The sequence below is a fragment of the Pseudopipra pipra genome, chromosome 2, assembly GCF_036250125.1.
Source record: "Pseudopipra pipra isolate bDixPip1 chromosome 2, bDixPip1.hap1, whole genome shotgun sequence".
NCBI classification, from domain to species: domain Eukaryota; kingdom Metazoa; phylum Chordata; class Aves; order Passeriformes; family Pipridae; genus Pseudopipra; species Pseudopipra pipra.
The window spans coordinates 98,515,962-98,525,675 of record NC_087550.1 but is presented as its reverse complement, the minus strand read 5'-3'; the positions used below and the strand labels follow the sequence as shown (position 1 = coordinate 98,525,675).

General features: G+C 37.6%; 1 long non-coding RNA gene across 2 annotated transcripts in view; it reads right to left on the bottom strand.

Annotated features, from left to right (window-relative positions):
- Positions 1-1,550: 1,550 nt before the first annotated feature.
- LOC135410156 (uncharacterized) overlaps positions 1,551-9,714 on the bottom strand; it is a 144,062-nt gene continuing 135,898 nt past the window's right edge. The window contains exons 4-5 of one of the 2 annotated variants that reach the window (XR_010428541.1): positions 6,134-6,207; positions 1,551-4,810 (exon numbers count right to left, since the gene is read on the bottom strand). This is a non-coding gene — a long non-coding RNA (uncharacterized LOC135410156). Of the gene's footprint in view, positions 4,811-5,480; positions 6,208-9,714 lie in introns of those variants that run through there. The other variant, XR_010428540.1, reaches the window with a different exon arrangement.

Genomic DNA, 9,714 nt, shown 5'->3' with positions numbered 1-9,714 from the left:
GAAGGACAATAAGGCACAATATAAATTTTTCCTGTTAAAATCTTTAAATGTCATTATTAGCTATCACCTTTTTGAACTCCTCTTATTCCTACACATCAAAGTATTCTTTCTGACAGCATGTTTAACACTAAGAAGCTGTGCATGCAATATCTTTATGTTGCATTGAAAGTAATTACTGGGCATATAATGAATTCTTCTTTATGTCTCTAAGCAGATGGGTTCTTATTATCAGGTTTTCAGAACAAACTTATTGTGTTAAGGTGTTGTATCACATCTAATTCCAGGAGTCAAGGAGGTAAATAACCTCATTTATTAATGATCAGACAAAGTAAGAGAAATTCATTATCTCACACTTATTTTCTGTACCTGATTTTTACCCCACTAGAACGAAGGTGAGATTACATTGCTCTGAAAGCTGGTAGGGAAAGGACATGCAATTTAAAATTATGCTTGGTTGTCAGTCTTCTTTGGAGCATATAGAGGCAGCATTTCAAGAACAGAGAGAGTTTCAAATATTCAAAAGTCATCACTGACTTATTTGTCTAAATTCTGACTATAAGACACGCGTTAGCAATGGTTTACGTCTACTATGGTCCAAATTTATGCCTCGTAAAATTTAACTAACGTCAGTAGATGTACAGTAGTAAAGTGTATAACTCAATGGCTTTTCTCCTGAGAATACTCTCGTACAGTTTTATGAACATTAGTTGGTGTATTGATTAATACTTGTTGATCAGTGGTTATACTGATAACTTAGATATCTATTGACTGATTTGGGTGGTACTGACAGAGCTGACAGGTAGGAGAAAAGGTAAGTAGTTGTGGCAGCTCTCTCTTCCAAAGACAGTCTTTGGCTCCCCAGAAATGGCACAACTTTAGACAAAGCAATTTAAAGATCAATCTAGTTGAACTGATGCAATCTGCTAATGCATGTACATTTAAATTAGCTAAATTGACACAGGCAACATTACAATCGATTTGAGTGTGCCTACATTAGGCTTAGCCTTAGTTCAAGATAGATCTAAGATAAAATAAGATCAATTGTATTTAAAATCCAGCAGGTCTTCAGTGTGAACAAGGCATGCCCCCCACCTTGAATTGGCAGCGCTCTAACAAACTTGAGGAAGACTATTTTAGTTTTTTAATTTTTTCTCCTCACTAAGTTTGTTTGCTCTATTAAAGTACAATGACGTGGTCAGTTGTGTGATCCAAGAGATCCTTTGAGAACAAAACTATAAAAATAAGGTTCAAAAATCTTCATCCAGACCTTTAGCTTGGTGGTCTGAGTTTCAAATGCAATGACTGCTCCCTGCATGACCTCAGTAGGATTGGGGGTGCTCAGCACTTGTAAAAGAACCAAATAACTCTCAAACCAGATCACTTATTTAGTGCTTAGCTTTGCATTTAAGAGGTTATTTAGTTCTGTTTTTAGAAGTTTTTAATGCAAGATTTATTCCATTTTCTGTTCTCTGCAATGCAATTCCTTTACATATGACCACCCATCCATTTACAACAATAATTTTAACAAGTCTTAAAAAAAGGATACTAAATATATTCTGCAAATTTTATTTCTTTTGACATTTGATACACAGGGAAGCTAAACAATACACAGTTTAGCAAACTGTATATTTTTGTTCATTCATTCTCGGCTGCAGTCATCACTTGGCTGACAACCATCTGTGTCAACCTGCTTTTTCCTTCCCATTTTGCTCAGCTGAAATGAAAATAAATTGACAGAAACAACTTCTGCAGGAAAAGTGCAAAAAAGTTAATAGAATGGTCGGCACATCTCAGCATCTGCAAGCATGTTTTTTTCTACATTGTTTTATTAGTATGCAACATTAAAATGCTATTTATTTCAAATCAAAGAAGGAAAAGCAAGCACAGCTTTTTTGCCTACAAAGGAAAAAGCTATTTCCAGCCCTAGTGGTCCAGCAAAGCACATCTTGACTGTTGAGGAGCACAAGGTGAGGGCTGTGGAGGCTGCCACAGCTGGTGTCCCCTGGCAGTGAGGAAAGTGCTTGGAGAACCAGATCAGCTTAAGAAATGTCTCATTTCCTTTCTGCATAGTCTGCCCTCTCAGACCATGCCCTTCTCTGTGTTTCCCAGGCTCCTCTTAGCCTACTCTCAGCTTCTGCTTAAGGCTCCCTTATAGGTTATCTGTGAAGTCAAGGATTGGAGAAAAGGGACACAAGAGAGGCACTAGAAGTGTTGCCTTGAGGCTTGAAATCAAGCCAGACTTGTTGGAATGTGGATTTGGTTTCAGAGGTGTTTTCTGAAGACAACTGAAAGATGTTTTTGTGACTTGGAGAATCATATGTTATCCAGCAACCCTTATAATTTGGTTCTAAGCTGACTGTTTCTACTACAAATATTTTTTAAACCTTGTAGTTATTATTATAGCCTGTACCTGTGAATCTCTTCCCTTCAAGCCAGATAGAGATACCACAGAAATAATATTGTGCAGCAGTGTTAGCAGAGACTGTGTCAGAGGGTGTTTGCATAAAAAAAACAGAGCAAAAGTTGCACAGGATTATGACTTTTGATTTGCCCAAATTCTGTGAGCTAGAATTGTAAATTTAATACATCTTCCCTCCCCCCCCCCCCCATAAGTGTACACATTAATATGCAGGCTGAAGTTCTGGTTCTACTTAATTCAGTGGGAATTTTGCCAGTGATTTCAGAGAATCAGAATTTGATGTATTCCCATCCATCCATGCTGCAAGACTACACTGCTACATCATCTATCTGAATTATTCTTGCCAGTCTATCAGAGCCATGTCAACCCCCTATCAAACCTCTCAGCATTGATTAGTCACTGATTCACAGTCCGCAGCAATGCTTTTTCTCTTTTCTTCATAAACAAGCATTGGCCACAGCAATTACATTAGTCTAAATCAGGTATTTTCAACACCAATTCAGAAACATGTTTAGGCTTTATTATAGTGATATAACCAGAACTAAGTTTAGAAATTTGTATGATACAAATGCATACGGTTATAGCAGATTTCTAAAATGTGCTAAAAATTGTCCTTTTAACCTTAGAAAATTTCGTCCTATTGAAGATATGAAAACTGTGGTCTGAGGACACTCTACTACAGACTAACTAGTCCATCTCAGTGTCTTTTCACCAGTTTTGCTTAAAGTTTAGTCTTGGTGCTAAGAGCAATCTTGAGAAGTTTCAACAGAATTTAAGCCATGAACAATAAAAGAAATCTGTGTACTTGAGTGCAGACGTCTCTAATGCAGCTACCATTAAGCTAATAAGACCTGGCATATCTAATCCAGCTATAATTCACAGAGGTCAAATGGCAGATGCATGAGAGCTCGCAGCCAAGTCCAATATTTTGTCAAAAGATAGAATAACCATCCAAGTCTGTGGCAGGTTTTATGGGGCAAGGCTCAGGCCCAGTATAAACATAATTAAGAAGTGAAAGTAAAAGAATGTAGAATGAAGCCACTAAGCAGAAGCTCTCAATGTCTCTGCAAAAATTTGTAAAATAATGCTTTAACTTTATATGTTTAAGAGTTTAATGCATTGAGTCAAACTATGACTTTTGCTGGCAATCCCCTACAAATTTTGATATTTTTTGTACTCTTTGTGTTCACACTATTCATGCCATTTAAAAAGAAACCAAAGTCTGAGAGGCAATAATGATAAATACCTCTTCACAAATGATGAGTGACTGAGAAGATTTACATGGAAGCATAGGTGCCACCACTGCCTCACCTTATAATTCATTGGGTCAAATCACAGTAGGAACTGTAGTCACTCTGCAGCTGTTATTGATATTCTTACTGTTTTTTATGTCTGGATGTGGATTTAATGCAGAAGAAAAAATGGGGAAGTTCAGTTGCCATTAACATTACTGAGCAAAAGACTTGGATACATGGCTGTCTGCAGAGCCCTGCTCCATCCCATGAACTTCAGGATTGGTTAAGGGCCTCAGTTCCAGTCTGATTCTTCAGCCCTGGTCACTGCATTAAGCAAGCAGCTGCAAAAATGTGGTGACCGTGTTGGGTAAATGTGTAAACTACTGTGCTAAGGGTAAGGGATATAATACAGCTACTTCTAAAATCTACAAAAAGCTAAAAATCAAAAAATCTATAGGCATCAGTGTCCCCTTTTAGAGGTTTGACAAGACCTCAATCTTGTCAAGCCTCTGCCACTTATAATTAACATCATACTGGTAAGATTACTAATACTTGCAACACTAATCATACAACAAGCTACTATGGGGATCTAACACAATATACAACTAATTAATAGCTGTTTTATCCAGGTTCAGATTTGGTAACCGTGAAATAAGTTTACAGAAGGTATCTCTGTAAACCTAATGAGACATCCTCAGGAGTTGCCCAATGTAGAACTTAAACTTGTTGCCAAATTTCAGCCGAATTCATAGTGCAAATCTAGCACTCACTTTCATGAAGAATATTGGGTGCATTTTACTAAAGCCAAATCTAAATTTTGCTTCTAAACCCAATTCATAGTTACTGGTGGTATTAAACAATACACATAGAAAAATAGTTTAAACATAATTTTGACATCTAACTGTGTAACAGTCTCTGTTGTTTCACTTGTCTCAGGAACAGAGGTTTTTTCCTTCTCGGTAGTGAATTCAGGGTCTTTGCTAACAATTTCTGACCACGATGGAGATGGTCAGCTGAGTTTGAAACAGTTCTTTACGTTTGGTTTGCAGGGGTTTCAGTCCCGCTATTCGGCATAGGCTCAGTTTCTGGGCTGGAACAGATGAACAGGAGTGTCCAGTCCTATAGGTCTAGATGATACGATGAATCTCTGGAGTTCCTGCAAAGTAGAGCTTAAACCATTAAACAATTTTGCAAATTAACCTGCGAATAGGGATCATGTTGTTTTCCGCCTTGGATTGTATGTGGATCTCTAATATGGCCATAGGCAAGGCCTGAACCCACATCATAGATGTTTCTTGACAAACCCTGTTTATTTGTGTTTTGTGAGTCGATGAAGTGCGACTTTCTGTCTGATGACAATCTCAAAGGAACCCCAAATCTTGGAATTCTTGCATTTTGACTGTGTGAGAGAAACTCAAGCTTTTATCACATAAACTGATTAACTGCCAGTCACAGATCTATACGCCAGTTAGGAGCTTACCAGCAGCATGCTGAGTCTGCATCCAGCACCAAACAGCACTCTGGCAGTGCCAATAGCTCACCACAGAGAGTTTGCACTCTCTGGACAGATTCCAGGCCTTATCAGGGGACAGACCATCTTGCCACAGCCTGCCCCAGACTGCAGTCGATCATCTTTACCTCATGAAGTGGTAGCGCAGCTACCTCTTGCCTCCATGGATAAAAGCATGCTCATGTATATGTGAACATTAGCAAACCATTGATTTAAGCAATTTAAACAAGTTGTCCCAACAACCATGTTACCAGTTTGCCTCAAAGGCTGCAGGCAAGATGCAAGTCAGGTCTTAGGGTCCCATGGGAGGGTTGCAGTGCTGCAAAATAATAAGCAAGCAAGCTGCAAAGTAATAAAGAAGAGTGATAGAAACAAGCTTCTTTGCTGAGGAGTAATAGAAATGAGCCAGTACTATTCTCAGTTTTGACTATGGAGTGGGATTGCAAAAAGATGATGTTATTTAGGAAGGAGTCCAACACACATAAACAAATTGTCACAAGCAACAGACACTTTGACTAAAAGACTTGGTTGTGCTTTCACCTAGGAGGTCTAAACCAAAGGTCTTCAGCAATCAAATATAGAACTAGTGTTTAGTCTGTTAGTGCAATTTCAAGAGTCAACTGACTAATGAATGTCAATATACAATTATGTGGGTTGCCAACAGTCTACAGCTCAACTTCTGCTATTCACCTTTTTACTGTACTCATAAATGAATGCAGAAAATAAGCTACCTATGAATATTAAAGAAATCCATAAAACAAGTGGCAAATTTCAGAACATCAAGGAAATTTTGTGTTAGATTTTCTTTCATCATTGAAGTGTTTGCTTGCACACCAGTATTATTCAGCACAGTAAATATGTATATATATATCCTTCATATACTTAACTTCAAACTCTATTACCTGTGTTATGTTCTTGCACTAAAAATAGCCCTATTGCTTCATGACAAGCCTCTAAGAACTTGCATACCATGATTGCTGTGAGGGAAATCCCTGCTGTGGTATTTTGTGTTCAGCACATCTGGTTCACGTTTTTCTGGCATTCTGAAAAGATAACATCATAAGGGAGCTGAAAATGCACGTGGCAGTGAAAATGCATTAAGATGGCATTTACATAATTATTTCAAGAGTATTCTCGGAAGCAAAACTGCAGAAAGGAAAGCAGGTCAAATGTTTAAAATATTGGAAGGGTAAAAAGGTCAGAACAGTTCTGTGCAGGTGGACTGTAATCCAGCACAACATTTAAAACACATGCTGAGGAGGAAGCCACTTGCTGCTGAAAACTTCAAAGAGCAGCTCCAAAGCACATCACTTCACCTCACTCCCATACAGCTTTTTGCCATAAAATAATTATGGAAATATCTCAAGGGAAAATCTTTCATGTATTTCTTCTGCTTTTCCTTTCTCCTAGATTTTCTCATAAAATGATATTATGATGTACCAACATAAATCATTTAGGAGGAAGTGTTTGGGTTTTTTTCCTGAAGATACATCTTTGAAAAAAACCAAGTTTATCCATCAAAACTTGCTTATTGTCTGTCTTTGATAATTTGGTTTCTTAAATGTTTATTGCTCACTAATTCTTTAATTAGGTAGTTATGCTTTCTGCTTAAAATACTGAAAGCTGTATAGGGATCTTCTAGTCATTAATGTTAATTTTAAAATACCTTTTAAAAAAAAAAGTTAATATTTTTGCCTGAATTTCACGGAATAAATATGATTGCAAGGCAGATGTAAACCTTTTGGCTATATCAGACCAATTGGGGAGTGGACAACATAAATGTCTCTTAATAAACAATGAAGGAGGACAATTTATAATGGCAATAAAATTAACATTAACTAATTCAATATATTCTTGAGCATATGGCTTTTGTCAACATCAGTGTAATATACTGAATTCCAAAAATCATTTTTCTTCAATTTGGTGTCATGAATTTAAACAAAATCTTGGATGAAAGACTGTTGTTCCTTTGCTGTTCAAGGGAAACGAGCAGTTAAGCTGATCTGTGGTTGTATGGGGAATGACATTTTGATAATAGGACACTCAGCAGTGCATAATAAACAGATACAGGTGTTGGAAATGGAAAGTGGACAATTTCAGAGTGAAAGCAAGGCGTGCTGAGTGTTGTTCACGCAGTACTGCTGAAGACATGGCCAGGAGTGGTGAAGCTTTCCAGGCTGGAGTCTTGTGCTAGCCCAAAAAAGCCAAGACAAGATTTTTCCAAGCGTAACTGAAAGCTGTCCCAGAGCATGACCAAAGGCTTCCTAGCAGCCAAATGATAAGGATCTGCAGTGACTCTGCCTTTCATTTCAAGGGTATAATTAGAGATACTCTTGCAAAAAAGGTAGGTTCAACTGATAGTTGTTGCCTCATAAGTGGTTTATCCATATTGCAAATTTGTTTTTAGGAAAATGAAAGCTGTGGATACAGATAATCTAAATCTGGAACATTACAAACGTACGATAAGGTATTTGTTTGTTTGTTTCATGTAGACAGTGGTTCTAAACCTCTAACTTAAACTTCACTGAGGATGTGTTAGGTTCATCTAAGTTGATATGGTTTAAAAATGCACTAAGTAAGTTGGAAGAATTTTTACAATCTCCACGTATTTTGAAATCAGGAAAAATAGCAAGAGCCAATATTAACACAAATTTTTTTCTCTCTGCATACTGCTTGCTGCAGATGCTACCTGACTGTTCAGATAACTTCCGGGACATCTGTCAGATACCCTTTCACGAATACATTTAGTCTCCTTTTAGTTTTTCGGCATGGAAATGAAAGTACATGATCCTGCAATAGTTATATAACAACATTATTTTTTATCTGATTATTTAGTGCTCTCGAGTAACAGTAAATTCTTTCAGTATGCTGGATGGTGCAATCTGATTTCCCTGGGTTTCCACTTAGAGGCCGTTACTGCTTGCAGTGATGAGTCACCAAATGCATACAGTGGAGTTATTTGCTCAAGAGGAATCCAAGGTATTTCTCTAGCTTTTATGGAATTATTCTTTAGTTAAACCTTATTAATGGCTTTTAAATTACAGTACAGGTACCACATAATTTCAAGCACATCTCATGTATGCTGTCCCTTCTAGACATTACATAATATAAATAGTTTTGATTTGGAATACTGAGTTTGCAACTGGTTTCGTTTTTTGTTTGTTTGTTTGTTTGTTTGTTGAGGGTTTTTTGGTGCCCTTTTTTTTGTGCCTTTTTTTTTTTAAGGTTACATACGTTAAAATTTCCATTGTAATTAATCTAAGAAGCTAATTAGGGGCATTGCACTTTCTTCTGCACCAGAAGGTGCCTGCAAAATTTTTATGCCACTGTCTGTATTTTTGCACCTAATTCTGCTCTCCCTTTTCAAGCATCATCTCTCCAGCAATAAGCACAAATGTGACAGCAAACACTGTATGGGTCATTTGGAGTTTATTATCTGCTGCTTCTTGACTGATAGATTTTTAGGTAATTTAACTGGATGATAAATGGGAAATAGTGAGGGAGCTCTGAGAAGAAGATATCTCCTGTCAATGGTAAAAGTGCAGGGGACAGGTTGCAAGGGAACTCTGTGCAGATGTGAGATATAAAGTAATGCCTAAGAGGCAGAATAAAGAGCTAAGAAAGAGATGATGTGGTGCACATGCACCTAATGAGGAGAGATCAAGGATGACGGCTTAGGCAACATGAAGGGAGCCAGAGGGTAGATGAGGACAGGACTGACTGGAGGGAGCTTTTGGCAGGTTTTGGGCTGCCATACTGACCCCTTGCACCTTTGACCCAGCTCTCTAGCCAGCTCTTCCTGAAAACAGGGAGAACAAAGTCTGAGTGCTTCCTAGGACAATGTTATAAGGCCATAGACGATAAGGAGAGTTCTGAACTATGTTAAAGTATAGCTCTAAATTTGCAGTAATGAGACTGGTCCCTTGTCTCCCATCCCCAGGAACTTCCAATTTTTTTTGCTAGGTTCACTTCTTCACTGTTCATGGCACATTGCCCAACTCAGAGGTGCATCAAAAACAAAGCATCTGATACAACATAAATGCTTAATATTGAACAGCATCCAGCATACCTCAAAGAACTAGACTGAACATCAAGTCAATAGCTTTTAGTTTAACGTACCATGCAAATCAACTTAGGGGAAAAATATTAAAGAAAGGTTGAAGCAGTTCCATTACCTCACCTCCTTTGCTCTTCAAGAAAAAAATTGTTCTTTGAGAGACCTTTGTTCTTTGAGGAACTTCTGAATCTTGGATTTTTCCAAACAAGGAAATCATCATACAAGTGTTAAGAGAGTTCAGAGAATTATCAGTAAGCTCTTTTCAGGCAATTTAAGCACAAGAACACAGCCTCGATGATTAAGACCTGTCAAATTTACCAGTGACTGAAAATTGTAATAAGAAGCCTTACACAAATAAATATAGGATTTGATACCAATGACATAGATCATAATTATTAGCTTCCATTATAGGATCTAAGTGGTTCCTAAGTGTGTTTGATGTGTATTTTGTTGTGCAAGTGCAACTTGAAGTCACTGGGGCCTTTTGTAGCTT